This window comes from Phacochoerus africanus, chromosome 2 (assembly GCF_016906955.1).
Source record: "Phacochoerus africanus isolate WHEZ1 chromosome 2, ROS_Pafr_v1, whole genome shotgun sequence".
NCBI lineage: Eukaryota > Metazoa > Chordata > Mammalia > Artiodactyla > Suidae > Phacochoerus > Phacochoerus africanus.
The window spans coordinates 265,837,048-265,854,834 of record NC_062545.1 but is presented as its reverse complement, the minus strand read 5'-3'; the positions used below and the strand labels follow the sequence as shown (position 1 = coordinate 265,854,834).

The 17,787-nt window shown below is 37.8% G+C and overlaps 1 pseudogene across 1 annotated transcript; it reads right to left on the bottom strand.

Annotated features, from left to right (window-relative positions):
* Positions 1-6,261: 6,261 nt before the first annotated feature.
* Positions 6,262-15,494, bottom strand: LOC125121376 (olfactory receptor 1J4-like; annotated as a pseudogene). The gene is made up of 2 exons (XR_007133448.1): positions 14,961-15,494; positions 6,262-7,204 (listed from the first exon to the last, which is right to left on the bottom strand). The product of XR_007133448.1 is annotated as an olfactory receptor 1J4-like (transcript).
* Positions 15,495-17,787: the final 2,293 nt, after the last annotated feature.

The window sequence follows — 17,787 nt, the reverse complement described above, 5'->3', positions numbered from 1 at the left end:
AACTCTCTGGGTTCCCCCAAGCATTTGGCAGTGGCAAATGCAAGGCAGCTATGTTCCCAGTGGTGTGAGAGCAACAGCATATGGTGCTTTGTTGCAGTGCCCTCTTTTTATCTTTTTTTCCAAGCCCTGAGGTGACTGGGGTGGCACATAGGGCTCACTCATAGGCCCCCAGTGGTGGCAGGCCTCACCTCCCTCTGATCTCTGAGATGACCACCACATTCTTCCCCTGCCACCTGTAAATCATGCAAGAGGTGCCACATTACACTTAGCCCCTGATGCCCTTAGCCCACACAAGAGGTGCCTTGGCACCAGTAGGTTGCATGAGAAGTACCCAGTCTCCACTAAATTAGCAAGAGGTTTCTGGACACCTGTAGCCTGCACCAGAGCCACCCCAACCTCTGAGAGCCCATGGACATGTGCATGCTCCAGTGCAGGGAGTTTGCTATGGTGTCCACCCCTCATGCTCTTGCACTCCCCAACAATGGTGCCCTGCCTCTCCTGTGGGCCTGGACCTTCTCCAGGGTTCCCTCTGCCATGGCATTCCTCTCCCCAGCCTGTGACATACCACTCACCACCAATGGTGCTCTGCTGCTTAGCCTCTCAAACTGTCCCCAAACAGCCAGCCCCAGTCCTCTCCCCAGGACTGACCTCCAGAGCCTGAGTCACAGCACCCAGCACCTGCCTGAGCATCTCAGGCTGTGGTATCCCAGCTTGTGGTTCAGATGATCTGTGGGGCTCTCATACTGCTTTGCTGTTCTCAGTTCAGCTGCTGAGTTTTCTCCACAACTTTGAGGTCCTAGATACTCAGCTGATTTTTCTGTCCATTAGGTGACTTCCCAGGGTGTGGGTTCCTTTTCTGCTTCAAAGCTCCCTCTCAGGAATGATAGTCCCATCTTCATTCCTTTTCTATCCCTCTCTTTTTTTCTTTTGTTCTGCCCAGGTATGTCAAGAGTTTCTTGCCTTTTTTTGGAGGTTTAAGTTCTTCTGCCAGCATTCAGTTGATGTTGTGTGTGAGTCATTTTTACATGTAGGTGTGCTTTTTTGATGTGTTTCTGGGAGAAGGCGAGTGTGACCTCTTACTCCTCTGCCATTTGCTCTGCCTTCCCAAACCATTCTTTCAATGAATACATCCTGAGCATTTACTATGTTCCAGAGTCTATTAATATTTGCTGAGGATAAGGTGACAAATTTGTGTAGTGATGCCTGGTGACATGCTCCCAGTGCTGAAAGTTGCTGCCTTCTAGGAGATTGCTCGTGGGCCTGCTGGATACACCATGGTCCCTACTTGAAGCCCTGACCCCCAGCCCCACACACCAATGAACACATTTCATTGTGAAATTTTATTAAAGATTACACAATGCCTTGAAATCTCTTTTGTCAGTTGTCTAGTGAAGGTTATGTAAATATATATGAAGTACTCACTACATTTTTTGTTTCTATTATAAAATTAATTTACAGTATTGTGTTAATTTCTTATGTGCAGCATAATGACAAAACCATAATATACGTATATTATTTTTCTCATACTAACTTCCATCATGTCTATAAAAGTATCCATCTAATGGGCTCCATTGTCTTAGTTCCTGACTGTCTTTAGCTTGCTCTGAATTTGTGTTTTTTTTTTTCTTTTTTATTGGAGTATACTTTACTTGCACTGTTGCTTTAGTTTTAGGTATGAAGGAAAGGGAATCACTCACACATATACATATATCCATTCTTTTTCCCCCAGTAGATTATTATAAACTCTAGAGTAGATTCTCCTATGCCATACAGTAGGTTCTAGATAATCATCTATTTTATAAAGTAGTGTGTATATGTTATTCCCACCATTCAGATTCTCCCCTCCCTACAATGGATCCACTTATGGTAACCATTTGATTGCTTTTGAAATCTGTCAGTTTCTTTCTGTTTTATACATAAGTTCTTTTGTGTCATTTTTATTAGATTCCACATATAAGTGCTATGATCATTTTACTTCTTTGTCTGCCTGACATGTTTCCATATGATAATATTGAGGTCCATCCACGTTGCTGCTTAAGACATTAGTTCAGGCTTTTTTTATGGCTGAGTAATAGGGAAGATGTGGTACACGTTTCTTGCTCCTTTGAAAAGAGAACCCAACTGAAGAATGGAAATCCAGGTTGAACCCCATGGAAAGAGGCAACAAAGCCTGATTACCTTCATTCACCCATGGAATCACCTAAGTCAGAGCTTAAGGAAAGAAATGAACCTATAATAAAGAAAGTTACTATTATAAATTCTCCACATGTATCAAATACTAAACTCCTTTGAAATATTTTGGTTCCAGCTCCATCCATGTTGCTGCAAATGGCATTATTTTCTTCTTTTTATGGCTGTGTAGTATTCCATTGTGCATATATACCACTATCTTCCTAGTCCAATCATCTGTTGATGGACATTTGGGTTGTTTCCATGACTTCGCTATTGTGAATAGTGCTGCAATGAACATGTCTAGTCACTTAAAATGGAGCAAGATTATATGAGAAGAAAGTATGTATTCATGTGTGTGTAACTGGCTCACCATGCTGTACAGTAGAAAATTGACAGAACACTGTAAACCAGGTATAATGGAAAAAGTCAAAGTCATTACAATATTAAAAATAAATAAAAATAAATAAATAAATGAATAAATACACTGTAACCATAAAAATTTTTGATTCCTATCTTCACACTGCAAACAGACTAGAGGTGGGAACATCAGCATATCCTTAAATGTCAGTCCAAATGCTAATACCACACTGTTGAGTCTCATACTTACATATAAAATTTGTAAAATTATTGTATTTAACATAGGGCATGCACACACACACACACTCCAATAATATCAAAATTTGAAAAGAGTGAGGAAAAAACCTGAGGTTCAAAAAAACACATATTTACCTAAGAAGATAACAGAGATCATAATAGAGAAATGAATTATACAGATAGTTCCCATTTTGGCTTATCAGGAAAGATCCTGCCTAGTGTCCAGGAGGATTTGGGTTGATCCCTGGCCCTGCTCAGTGGGTAAGGAACCCACATTTCCCTAAGTTGTGGTGTAGGTCGCATATGCCACTCAAATCCTTTGCAGTTGTGGCTGTGGAATAGACATGCAGCTGAAGCTCTGATTTGACCCATAGCCAAGGGAACCTCCATATGACATTGGTGAGGCCAATAAAAGAAAAAAAATGCTTAATACAAACCAAATTAATCTAAGCAAAGTTAGAGAAAAGTGAAAGACAACAAACAAATAAATCTCTCTCTAAATCTATTTGAAATACTTGAGTTTAACAAGGTAACATGAATCAAGGTTAATTAATTAAATTGAAATATTCACAGTATTTCTATATCCCAACAGCAGCATTGAGAATGGAGAATTTATATACACTAATATAGAAGTAGGAAAACCAAAAAATACACATGAATGAATTTATCAAAGCACATGCAATACACATTGTTAAAAACTACAAAATATTCATGGGAGAAATTAAAGCAAACATAAGCAAAAGAGACATATTTTGCACATAAATTGGATAACTCATTTAAAGTATAGAGGGGGCTTTCCCCACAATCAACCTGCAGACTCAAGGCAATCAAAGTCAAAATAACCGAGCCTGCTTTGGAAGTTAACTATTTTATATAGAAGTGAAAGGGAATCAAAGTAGATAAAATAACTTAAAAATGAGAAAAAACCCATCAGATTTACTTGACCTAATATCAAAACTGTTTCTTAATCCATAGCAATGGAAAAAAACAATAACTGAATGAGGATAGGAATATAGATTGATTAATAATTTGAATAGAGTGGGTAAGTTTGAAATAGAACAATATATATAAGGTCAAATAATATTTCACAATTACACCAAGTCATTTGAATGTAGAAAGGATATTGTTTCAATAAACAGTGTCAGCATGGTTCAATATCAATATGTCTTAAATGAACATAGAGTCTTGTGTTGCACCATATACAAAACATATAACTAGAAATGGGTCAAATTGGTAAGAAATGTAACAAGAAAACTATTTTCAAGAGAACATTGGACACATTCTTGGAAAATATGGGCTACCAAATTTACTGAATAGGACAAAAAAGTCATGACCTATAAAAAAAATAATAATTTGGACTTACTAAAAATAAGAAGCACTTACTATTCAAAAGAACTCAATAAAATTAAAGAACTAATTTCAGACTGGGAGAAAATATTTATAGAACCTATTTCTGATAAAGATGTGAATCCACAACACATAGAGGAGAAAAGCAAGCCAATTATTTTTTAAAACTAGGGGTAAAAGTTTTGAGAAGATATTTTACCAAAGAAGATAGCAGATTGTTCTGTATAGAAACATCCAACATCATTTGTCATTAGATAAATGGAAATGAAAACCACAGTGAGATATCACAGCAAACCCACTAGAATGGCTGACATCAGATGACTGGCAATACCAGAGGCAGTGAGGGTGTTAGTAGAAATTGGAACTCTCACTCTTACATGGTTGGCAGTAATGCATAATGTAGAACCTTGATAAGAAAGTGTTGGTCAGATCTTCATATAATTCAGTGTACATTTGACACAGCAATTCCACTCCTAGGTAATTAAGCAAAAGAAATAATAATAATAATAATAATAAAAACCTTCTTCCCATAAAGGGCTAGATACAGAGCTATATACATGGGAAAAAGATGATACTGATGTGTCTCTTTTGTTGAGGGAAATTGAATGTTCATTTTGCTTGGTCTATGGTCATTTTAAGCCAAATTTCTTATTGCATTTGTTTCAAATCAAACATAGTTTAGATGTTTTGCAATGTTTTCAATTTCCACAGAAGATGAACTGGATATTCCAAAGAGTGAAGGGAATTACCCCAGGCCACACACTCTGGCAGGTACAGCCTAAAATTGAGATCTGTTTTCACAAATATTCTTCTCTGATATCTACATAGTGGTGAGCCTTGGGAGCAGATTTGATCATATTCGTCTTTAACTAAGTACAGCCTGAAGAAGTAGAACTATATGATTCTTCACTGGATGTAGAAGAAAAGAGATTATAACTTAGTCTCATAACATAAAGGTGAGCAGCAATGATTTTCATGGAGATTCATAATGAAGACATTGAATGAGACAGACACCAAATTCACTGGGGGCAACAGAAGACTCCAGACCACTCATGCATTCTTTGTCCTCTCATTCCCAGTCTGGTATGAGCTGGAGTTTTTTTCAAACACAGATGCCTTCAGAAACTGCAGAAACAACTAATCTGAGAGTGAACTCCTGAGTGATGGGGACAGCACAGTTTTAGAGTGATCATGTTTCTAAAATCCAGAAGACTTGAGTCCCTAAGTGGAGGAACTGTGGATTGTTTCCTGGAGCAATGAAGGCTGCTCTAGTTTCTTCTCCTGACCCACCATCCTCACCACCACCAATCCAAAACACGCAAGCAACACTGAATGGGAAGGGAGGAAATGAAAGGCCACACTTTACCAAGTCTCAGCTCTGGCCCATCTCTATGCCACCAGAGCCTGGTCAGCCTGGAGCTTCTACAAATTCATAAGGAGCCCCTTGTCCTACTCCCTAGGCACTATATACCACCATCCTATCCTCAGCTCTATGAATTTGATGATTTTAGTTTCCACATAAAATTAGATCACTCAGTATTAGTCTTGTTTTGGTTTGAATTCTTTCACTAACATAATGAACAAAGTTCCACTTTTGCAAGAGGAATAAGTTCTCCTGAGGTTGAATGCACAGCATGATGACTAGAGCAAAGCAGACTGTATTGTATACACAGTAATTACTAGTGCAGTGGATCATAAGTCATCTCACTACACACACAAGTAAATTAAAATGTTAAGTGTGTGGAGATGATGAGTACAGTAAATAACTTGATTGTGGTTGTTATTTTACAATATATACATATCAAAATATCAATCTGAACACTTTAAATATGTGCACAGTTTATATATCAATTAAAACTCAATAAAGATATTAAGAAGAGAACAATGAATTCCTGGTAATAACATGATTGACTTAAAAACTTTTAGCTATGCAATTCCTTAATATTGTAAATAAGCAATAATCCATAATATCAACTGAGAATTCAAAATTTATACGAATTACTTGCTAGGAAAAGACAGAATAGGTGCAACAAACTGCAATTCAAGTTACCAAATCTTTACTGAGTATTCACTCCAGGATGGGCCTAAGATTAGACCTGTAGGATATGAGGCTAGTGACTGTGTGTCTGTTATAAAGATGAGAAAACATCACTGAGACAAGACTGCTGCCTTGTGGAAGAGTTTCTCCAGGGCCCCCTTCATATCCCTGTTCCTCAGGCTGTAAATGAAGGGGTTCAGCAATGGGGTGACCACTGTGTACATCACAGAGGAAATTATGTTCTTGTCACTGGAGGTACTAGATGAGGGGAAAAAATATAGCCCAATGATTGTTCCATAATAGAGAGAAACCACAGACAGGTGGGAGCCACATGTGGACAAGGCTTTGCAGATGCCCTTGGTAGATGGAACCCTGAGGATTGTGGCCCCGATGCGGCCATAAGAGATCAAGATGCATATGAGTGGGAGGGTGATGACTGCCAGTCCTACTGTGAAAATGACCAGCTCATTGAGGGATGTGTCTGAGCAGGAGAGTTTCAGCAAGGTACCAGGGTCACAGAAGAAATGGGGGATGGTGTTGTCAGCACAAAAGGACAGCTGTGTCAGGAGGAGGGTGTAACACAGGGCATCAGCACTGGAAAGAATCCAAGACACAATTACTAGTAAGGTACACAGTCCCTCTCTCATGATGGTGGTGTAGTGGAGAGGGTGGCAGATGGCCACGTACCTGTCATAGGCCATTGAGGCAAGAAGAAAATCATCCAGAACAGTAAAAAATATGAAAAAATACATCTGTGCTATGCACCCTGCATAGGAGATGGATTGAACTTGAGTCTGCATGTTCATTAGCATCTTTGGGACAGTGACAGAGGAAAATGAAAGGTCAGAGTAGGCCAGGTGACTGAGGAAGAAGTACATGGGGGTGTGGAGATGAGGGTCCAGCCTGATGAGCAGGATGATGAGCAAGTTCCCCAGCACTGTGGTCAGGTACATGCCCAGAAACAGGGTAAAGAAAATTCCCTGGTGCTCTGGCCAGATGGGAAGCCCCATGAGAAGGAACTCAGACACGGTGCTCTGGTTCTCCCTCTTCATGCTCCCCTCCTGTCCGCTGGGATGACTAGACAGTGAGAGAAGCAGAAACCATCACAATATGATTTACAGCAGCCAGATCAATAGTAGGCTTTCCTACTAGTGAATATGCCAATGCTGTCTGCATCCCTGACCCTACAAAAATCCTATTGAATGGAATGACTCAACATGTGAAATGAGAACTTAGTATCAAATAAGAGAGTTTGATTTAGCAGAGAAACTGGATCAGTGGCATTTTTCCCTCATCTAGGAGAGAATCAGGCTCTTAGTCATTATTTTCAGCTACATCTAGTTTGTAAGGAAAAAATGCCTTGGCAGAGGGATATTAAATTACAATCTACATAATTTACATTTTGTTTCTGTACATTTAGAAACACTAATTAGTATTGACATTCAAGTTGTAAAATACAGAACATTTGAAATCTAAAATCCAGTATTCAGTAGTATATGGAGAAAGTTTCTGCAATATATACTCAAAGCAAGTTGGATCAAAAATACACAGGCAAAATGGGAGTTCTCTCAAGGCACAATAGAAATGAAACGAATAGGGTCCTTGAGGTTCTGAGTTTGAACCCTGGCCTTTCTCAATGGGTTAAAGATCCAGCATTTCTGTGAGCTGTGGTGTAGGTGGAAGTCATGACTCATATTTTGCACTGCTGTGGCACTGGCATAGGTGGCATCTGTAGTCTGATTAGACCCCCTAGCTTAGGAACGTCCATATGTGCAGCCCCCCCCAAAAAATAAACAAAATAAAATTAAATAAGTAAATAGTCAAAATGTCCATTTTATACTTAAAGGTTGAAGAAGAAGTAAACATACCTGTTGCTTGGACTCAATGTGTCTTGGAGATTAGCCTTGCAATATCACTGCTTGAAAAACTAAAAATATTACTACCAGTTATATACATTTTCACAGGACTCATGATCATCATTCTTCTACCTCTCCTGATTCAACAAACTCTACAACTAATTACTTAGGATAGCAAACGATGGAAGATAATATGATAAAAACTGGGATACCATGCTGTACAGCAGAAACCAACACTAAAATGTATATCAACTATAGTCTAATAAAAAATGTGTATATATACAATATACAATTATATACAATTTACAAAAGAAAAACAACCAATAAAGACTTCATCAACAGGCACAATCTGAAATGAAAAGTGCTATTATCAAGGGATATCAAATAAAGAAGCCAGGAATGTCTCCTCTATCCATTTTAGGAACTAGGAATAAGTAGTGGCTTAATTTGTGCCATGTTTGCTGCACAGCAACTATTAACAACATTGTAAATCAACTTTTAAAAATTTTAACAAAGAAAAATGAAGTGGCTTAAGTGGGAACACAGAGAAGTGCTGCACATCTCTGTAGATACACAGACATACACACACATGCACACACACACACCTGCTTCTGGTGAAAGATATGTTGATCTTCTCTGACATTTATGCTCAAGTGATCTAGCTGACAGAAGTATGTACTGGTTTCTCACCTATTCCATACAACACACTGACAACAGATTTAGTCATAACTTCTGTGGTCCTGAACCGCTCACCATCTTCAGAGAGGAAAGTCATGAGCATGGAGCTTTCTCCTGTTAGTTCACCCCCTGCAGAAATGGAGAGGTGAAGACTAGGCTATACCCACCAGGGAGAAGACCCAAGGGGACAGGGCACCAAGCTCTTGGTAATAGACATGCATTAAACCTGTGATAATTGATCAGTTTTACTCCTCCTGCCTCTAGGACAGATGCCCTGGGGCAGTGGTCCCTAAACTGAGATGTTCTGTGCAATCACCTGGGGAACTTGTTAAACATGCAGGTCCCAGCTTCACATCTAGATGCTCATTCATGAGATCTGGAGTCAAGTAAGTCTCAGGCAGATGGTTCTCAGGGCAGAATGTGAAGCAACACTGTCCTTAGGAAGAACATCGGGGAGATGCCCTGTGTGTGGGAAACCCGAAGATGTGGGGAGACCTCCTTCCTGTCCCTTCCTACCAGATTCATGTATCCCCCCATCAGGTCATAGCCTGGGATGTGAAGAGGGATTTGTCTCTCCAGTGGACATTCCTATTTGATTTACAGCTTTTAAATTGAAGTCTGTTTCATGATGGAAATCCAAATAAAACAGACATCAAAAAAAAGGATAAAGTCAAAGTATTCAGCCTTCCATTATTCATTTTATATCTTTCTAAAATAGTTTTTATTCAGAAATTTTAGGTTTACATAAATCCATTTAATTTTACATCATTCTTTATAGCTTTATTTTACCATGAAAATTTACTGTAATAATATTTGAAGTTATATTTACATACATATCAATACATTGAGCACATAAAGTAGCCATATGGTAATCTACTTAAAATTTGAAATTTTAGCTGATAATTTGTTGAGTGAACACATTCACTGTGAAATTTTATTAAAGATGACACTTTGCCTTGATATCTCTTTTGCCAGTTATCTAATGAAGTTTTCCTTAATATCTCTAAGGCACACCTTTCATTTCTTTCATTTTAATTATACTACATTTGTGTATGGTATTATTTCAATTTTTGCTACAGCATAGTGACCCAGTCATGTATGTGTGTATATACATTATTTATATATATAGTCATATATTCAATTCTCATATAATCTTCCATCATGACTAAAAAAATACTATCCATTTAAAGGGCTCCATTGTCTTAATTCCCAACTCCCTTTGACTTGCTCTGAATTTGTTTGTTTTTTAATTTTTCGTATTGAGTTACAGTTTACTTGAAATATTGCTTTAATTTTAGGTGTGCAGCAAAGGGAATCAGTCACACATACACATATATCCATTCTTTTTCCCCCAGTAGATTATTATAAACTCTAGAGTAGATTCTCCTATGCCATACAGTAGGTTCTAGATAATCATCTATTTTATAAAGTAGTGTGTATATGTTATTCCCACCATTCAGATTCTCCCCTCCCTACAATGGATCCACTTATGGTAACCATTTGATTGCTTTTGAAATCTGTCAGTTTCTTTCTGTTTTATACATAAGTTCTTTTGTATCATTTTTATTAGATTCCACATATAAGTGATATGATCATTTTACTTCTTTGTCTGCCTGACATGTTTCCATATGATAATATTGAGGTCCATCCACGTTGCTGCTTAAGACATTAGTTCAGGCTTTTTTTATGGCTGAGTAATAGGGAAGATGTGGTACACGTTGCCTGCTCCTTTGAAAAGAGAACCCAACTGAAGAATGGAAATCCAGGTTGAACCCCATGGACAGAGGCAACAAAGCCTGATTACCTTCATTCACCCATGGAATCACCTAAGTCAGAGCTTAAGGAAAGAAATGAACCTACAATAAAGAAAGTTACTATTATAAATTCTCCACATGTATCAAATACTAAACTCCTTCAAAATATTTTGATTCCCATCCTCACACTCCATGCAGACTAGAGTTGGGAATATCAGCATAGCCTTATATGTTTCTCCAAATGGTAATTCCATAATATTTAGTTACATTTATGTATAAAATTTGTAAACTTACTGTATTTTTCATAGGGCACACACACACACCACCAAGAAAAATCAAAATTTGAAAAGACTGAGGAAAAAACCTGTTTCCAAAAAAAAGATATTTACCTATGAAGATAATAAAGATAATAATAGAAAAATAAATAATACAGATAGTTCACACTGTGGCTTATCAGAAAGATCCTGCCTAGTATCCATGAGGATTTGTGATTGACACCTGGCCTCACTCAGTGGGTAAGGAGAACACATTTCCCTAAGCTGTCATGTAGGTCCCATATGCAGCTTGGATCCTTTGTTCCTATGGTTTTGGTATAGACATGCAGCTGCAACACTGATTTTACCCATAGCCTAGGAATCGCCATATGACATTGGTGAGGGCAATAAAAGAAAAAACTAATAAATAATGCAAACCAAATTAATCTAAACAAAGACAGAAAAAGAGGGAAAGAAAACAAACAAAATTTTCCCTCCAAATCCATTTGAAATGCATGAGTTTAACAAGGTAGCATGAAACAAAGTTAAAGAATTAAAATGAAAAATTCATGGTATGTCTATATCCCAGCAAAAGCATTGCAAATAGAGAATTTATAGACACTATTGAAGAAGTAGAAAAACCAAATAATACACATGGATGAATTTATAAAAACATGTCCAATACACATTGTTATAAACTACAAAACATTCATGGGTGAAATTAAATAAGACATAAATAAAAGAGATATATTTTGCACATAAACTGGATAACTCAATGAAATTATAGAGGGAGCTATCCCTGCAGTTGACCTATAGACTCAAGGCAATCAAAGTCAAAATAGCAGAGCCTATTTTAGAAGTTAATTATTAATTTTATATACAAGTGAAAGGAGATCAAAATAGACAAAATAACTTACAAATGAGAAATAAACTATCAGACTTACTTTGCCTAATTTCAAAACTGTTTCTTAATCCATAGCAATAGAAAAAACAATAATTGAATGAGGATAGGAAGATAGATTGATTAGTAATTTGAATAGAGTGAATAAGTTTGAAATAGAACTATATATATATATATACACACACACACACACACATAAGGTCAAAAATATTTTATAGGTAAACTAAGGCATATGAATGTGGAAAGGATATTGTTTCAATAAATAGTGCCAGCATGATTCAATATCAATGTGTTAAATGAACATAGAGTCTTGTGTTTCATATGCAAAACATATAACTAGAAATGGGTCAAATGTTTCAGAACTGTAACAAGAAAACTATTTTTAAGAGACCATTGGACACAATTTTGGAAAATATGGTCTGTCTATTTTACTGAATAGGACACAGGAGTCATGACCTATAAAATAAAAAAATAATAATTTGAACTTTCTAAAAATAAGAAGCACTTACTCTTCGAAAGAAACTCTTAATAAAATTAAGGAACTAGTTTCAGACTGGGAGAAAATCTTCATACAACATATTTCTGATAAAGATGTGAATCCAGAAGACACATATAAGACAAGCAAGAAAAATATTTTTTAAAACTTGGGGTAAAAGATTTGAAAAGATATTTTACCAAAGAAAATAGCAGATTGATCTGTAGAAAGACAACCACCATCATTAGTCATTAGATAAATGGAAATGAAAACCACAGTGAGATACCCTCTAGAATGGCTGACATCATCAGATGATTCGCAATATCAGGGCAGTGGGGGTGTTAGAAATTGTAACTCTCATACATGGTCAGCAGCAATGCATAATGCAGAAGCTTCATGAGAAAGTTTTGGTCAGTTTCTCATTAAGTTCAACATACACTTGACCCAGCAATTCCACTCCTAAGTAATTAAGCAAAAGAAATTAAAAAAAACTTCTTCCCATAAAGGCTTGGATGCACAGCTATAAACATGAACATATATATGGGACAAAGATGATACAGATATGCCACCTTTGATGAAGGAAAGCTAATGTTCATTATGCTTGGTCATTAGTCATCCTAAGCCAAATTTCATATTGCATTTGTTTCAAATCAAATGTATTTTAGATGTTTTTCAATGTTTTCAATTTCCAGGGATGAAGAAATGGATACTCAGAGGACTGAAGGGAAGTGCCCCAGGTCACATACTCCAGCAGGTACAGCCTGCAATTGACATCAGTTTTCCCAAATGCTCTTCTCTTACAGCTACATGGTGCTGAGCCTCAGAAGAAGTTTTGATCCTATTCATCTTTAACTAAGTATAGCCTGAAGAAGAAGAAATATCTGGTCCTTACCTAGAGGCAGAAAAATAGAGATTATTCCTTAGGCTCAAAACATAAAATTGGTATCACTAAGATGAGTATAATTTATTTTCATGGAGATTCACAATGAAGACATTGAATGAGACATACACCAAATTCAGTGGGAGCAAGAGAAGACTACACATTATGGCTGCTTGTCTTTCTCATACCCAGGCTTGACTGAGCCAGAATTTTGTTCAAACACATTCATGCACTCAGAATACTCCAAAATCAACTAATCTGAGAATGAACTGCTGAGTGTGGGGAACAGCAGTGTCTTAGAGTGATTAGTCTTTCTAAAATCCATAAGAAGTCTTGACTCCCTAAGTCTAGGAGCTGAACTCATTCCTGTGGATTGTTGCCTGGACCAATAAAGTCTAATATACAAGTTCATCTCCTGACCCACCATCATCACCACCAACAACCAAAAACATGAAAAGAACACTGAATGGAAAGCAAGGAAATGAAATAACATAATTTACCAAGTCCCAGCTCTGGCACCTTTCTATGTCACACAAGCCTGGTCAGCCTGGACTTTCTACCAATTCATAAGGACCCCCATTTTCCCTTTCCCATCCCCTAGCTACTACCATCCCATTCCCTGACCTATGAATTTGACTATTTATGTTTCCACATAAAGTGAGAACTTGCAGTATTTGTCTTATTTTGAGTTTGACCTCTTTCACTAGTTTAATGTACAAAGTTCCAGTTATGCAAGAGGAATAAGTTCTCCTGAGGTTGAATGTACAGCATGATGACTATATAAAACCAGACTGTATTGTATGCATAGTATATACTAGTGCAGTGGCTCTTAAGTTCTCTCACTGCACACAAAAATAAATTAAAATATTAACTATGTAGAGATGATGACTATATTAGTTCAATTATTGTGGTATTTATTTCACAATGTATGTATATAGATAGATAGATAGATAGATAGATAGATATAGATATAAAACAATCAGAACTCTTTAAATAGGAGTTGCCATAATGGCTCAGTGATTAACAAATGCAACAATGAATCATGAGTTTGCAGGTTTGATCCCTGGCCTTGCTCAGTGGGTTAAGGATCCAGCATTGACATGAGCTATGGTGTACATCGCAGAGGTGGCTTGGATCCCACATTGCTATGGCCATGGTGTAGGCCAGTGGCTATAGCTCAAATTAGACCCCTAACATGGGAAGTTCCAAATGCCATGGGTGTGGACCTAGAGAAGAAAAAAAAGACACTTTAAATATATACAACACTATATGTATCAATTTAACCTCAATAAATATATATTAAAAAATCTGTAAATTCCTGGGAGAGATTTAAGTACTATTATCTATGTAATTACTCAATGTAATAAATAAGTAATGATCCATAATATCAATTGAGAATTCACAATTTACACTAATGAGTTTCTAGGAAAAGAAAGAATAACTTTAATGAATTGCAATTCAAGTTACAAAATATATATTGAGTATTCACTCCAGGATGGGCTCAAGATTAGACTTGAAGGAGCTGGGTTATGTGACTCCATGTGTCTCTTATAAAAATGAGAAAACATCATTGAGACAAGACTGCTGCCTTGTGGAAGAGTTTCACGAGGGCCCCCTTCATGTCCCTGTTCCTCAGGCTGTAAATGAAGGGGTTCAGCAATGGGGTGACCACTGTATACATCACAGAGGAAATTATGTTCTTGTCTTTGGAGGTGCTGGATGAGAGGAAAACTGACAGCCGAATAATTGTTCCATGATACAGAGAAACCACAGAAAGGAGGGAGCCACACATGGACAAGGCTTTGCAGATGCCCTTGGTAGATGGAACCTTGAGGATGGTCGCCCTGATGTGGCCATAAGAGACCAAGGTGCATGTTAGTGGGAGGGTGATGACTGCCAGTCCTACTAGAAAATGACCAGCTCATGGAGAGACATGTCTGAGGAGGAGATCTTGAGCAGAGCACCAAAGTCACAGAAGAAATGGGGGATGGTGTTATCAGGACAAAAGGACAGCTGTGTCAGGAGGAGTGTGTGACACAGAGCTTTGGCACTGGAGAGAATCCAAGATACAGTTACCAGTAAGGTACGCAGTCCCTCTCTCATGATAGTGGTGTACTGGAGAGGGTGGCAGTTCACCATGTACCTGCCATAGGCCATTGAGGTGAGAAGGAAATTGTCCAGAAAAGAAATAAATATGAAGAAATACATCTGTGCTATGCATCCTTCAAAGGGGATGCATTGATCCTCAGTCTACATGTTCATAAGCATTTCTGGAACAGTGACAGGTGAGACGGTGATGTCAGAGGAAGCCAGATGGCTGAGGAAGAAGTACATGGTGGTCTGGAGGTGAGGATCCAGCCTGATGAGCAGGAAGAATAGCAGGCTGCCCAGTACCATGGTCAGGTACATGCCCAGCAACAGGGCAAAGGATACGCCCTGCTGCTCTGGCTGGATGGGGATCCCAAGGAGGAGGAACTTGTACATGTGGCTCTGTTTCTCCCTCCTCATGCTCCTTTTCTGTCTGCTGGCATGAACAGGGGGTGAGAGAAGCATAAACCATCGCAATATAATTTATAGGAGCCAGATACAAAGGAGACTTTTCTACTGCTGAATATGCCAAGGTCTGTCTGCATTGCCATAACCCTACAAATATCCTTTAAAGTGGATGGGATCATCATGTGAAGTGGGAGAACTTACTATCAGATAAGAGTGTTGGATACAGAAGAGAAACTGGACACATTGCCTTTTGCCATCATCTAGGAGAGCGTCAGCCTCTTAGTCATCATCTGCAGCTATGTATAATTGGTAAAGAAGAAAATGACCTAGGAGAGGGATAAAAAATTAAATTTCCATAATTTACTTTGCGTTTCTGTACATTTAGAAACAAACACACCTTGATACTCAAGTTGTAAAATATTGAACTTTTGAAATCTAAAACCCATTAATAAGTTGTATTTGGAGGAAGATTCATCAACACATAGTCAAAACAAAGAGGACGAATAATAAATGGTCAACATAAAGATCTAAGAAAAAGAAAGCATACCTATGGCTTGGACTCAAATTGTCCTGGAGTTCAGTCTTGCAATATCACTGCTTGAAAAACTAACAATACTGCCAGTTATATACATTTTTAATAGTACTCATGTTCATCATTCTGCCACCTCTCCTGATTCAACAACATTTATAACCAAACTTGTAGGATAGAACATGATGGAAGAAAATATGTGAAAAAGAATGTGTGTATATATAATGACTGGGAGACTTCGCTACACAGCATATAATGATGAAACAATGTAAATAAACTATACTCTAACAAAAATTAAATTACATACACACACATACCCAAGCCAATCTCTCATGACCTCATCAACATCAACATGCATGATCTAAAAGGAAAAGAGCTGTTATCAAGGAAGGTAAAAGAGAGAGGCCAATAATGTCTCCTCTGTCTATCTTTAGGAACTAGTAATGGGAAATGGCTTAAGGAAGAGCACAGAAAAGTGCTAATCATCTGTGCACACACACACACACACGCACACACACGCAACTGCTTCTGGTGAAAGATATGTTGATCTGCTCTGAAATTTATGAATTTATGCTCTATTGATCTAGATGACAGGAATATGGACTAGATTATCACCTATTCTGTATGACACCCTGACACCAGATTTATCCACAGGTTCAGTGGTCCTGAACTTCTCACCAGCATCAGAGAGAAAAGTCATGAGCTTGGAACTTTCTCCTCAGTTCACCTCTTGCAGAAATGGAGAGGTGAAGACTAGGCTCTACCCACAAGGGAGAGGACCCAAGGGGACATGGCACCAAGATCTTGGTAAGAGACATGCATTACACCTGTGTTTATTGCTCAGGTTTCCTCCTCCTGCCTCCAAGACAGATGCTCTAAGGCCGTGGTCCCTAAACAGGGATATTTTGTAGAATCATCTGGGGAGCTTGTTAAAGATGCAGATCCCAGCTCCACATCCAGTGATGCTCATTCATGAGACCTGGGGCCAGGGGATTCTCAGGCAGATAGTTCTTAGGGCAGATTGTGAGGTAATGCTGTCCTTAGGAACAACCTCAGAGTGATTCCCTGTTTGGGGGAACCCAGAAGGAGATGTGGGGAGATCTCCTTATTGGGCCATCCTACCTGATTCATATTTCCTCTGACAGGTCATAGCCTGGGAGGTGAAGAGCGATTTGTCTCCCCAGGGGACATTCCTGTTTGATTTACTGCTTTTAAAATTAATTCTGCTTCATGATGGAAATCAAATACAATAGACATGGAAACAAAGGATAAAGTCAAAGTATTTCAGACTTCCATTATTCATTTTTTCATCTTTCTATAATGGTTTTTATTTAGAAAATTTTAGGTTTACATATATCCACATAATTTTATATCTATTTTATAGCTTTATTTTTCCATGAAAATTTACTGTACTACCATTTGCATTTCTACTTCTACACCTATGAATACATTGAGCACATAAAATATCTATCATGAATCTACTTAAAATTTTTAATTTTTACCTGGTTATTTGTTGGATGAACACATTGCTAAAGTTTATTTTTATTTTTTTGAGATTTTTATTTGATATGTGCTTTTTTAATGATTTTTATTTTTTACATGGTAGTTGTTTACAGTATCCTGTCAATTTTCTACTGTATGGAAAATTGACCTAGTAACACACACATGTATATACATTTTTTGTCACATTATCATGCTCCATCATGAGTGACTAGATAGAGTTCCCAGAGCTATACAGCAGGATCTCATTGCTTATCATGTAAAGGCAATACTTTGCATCTATTAACCCCACGTTCCCAGTACACTCCACTCC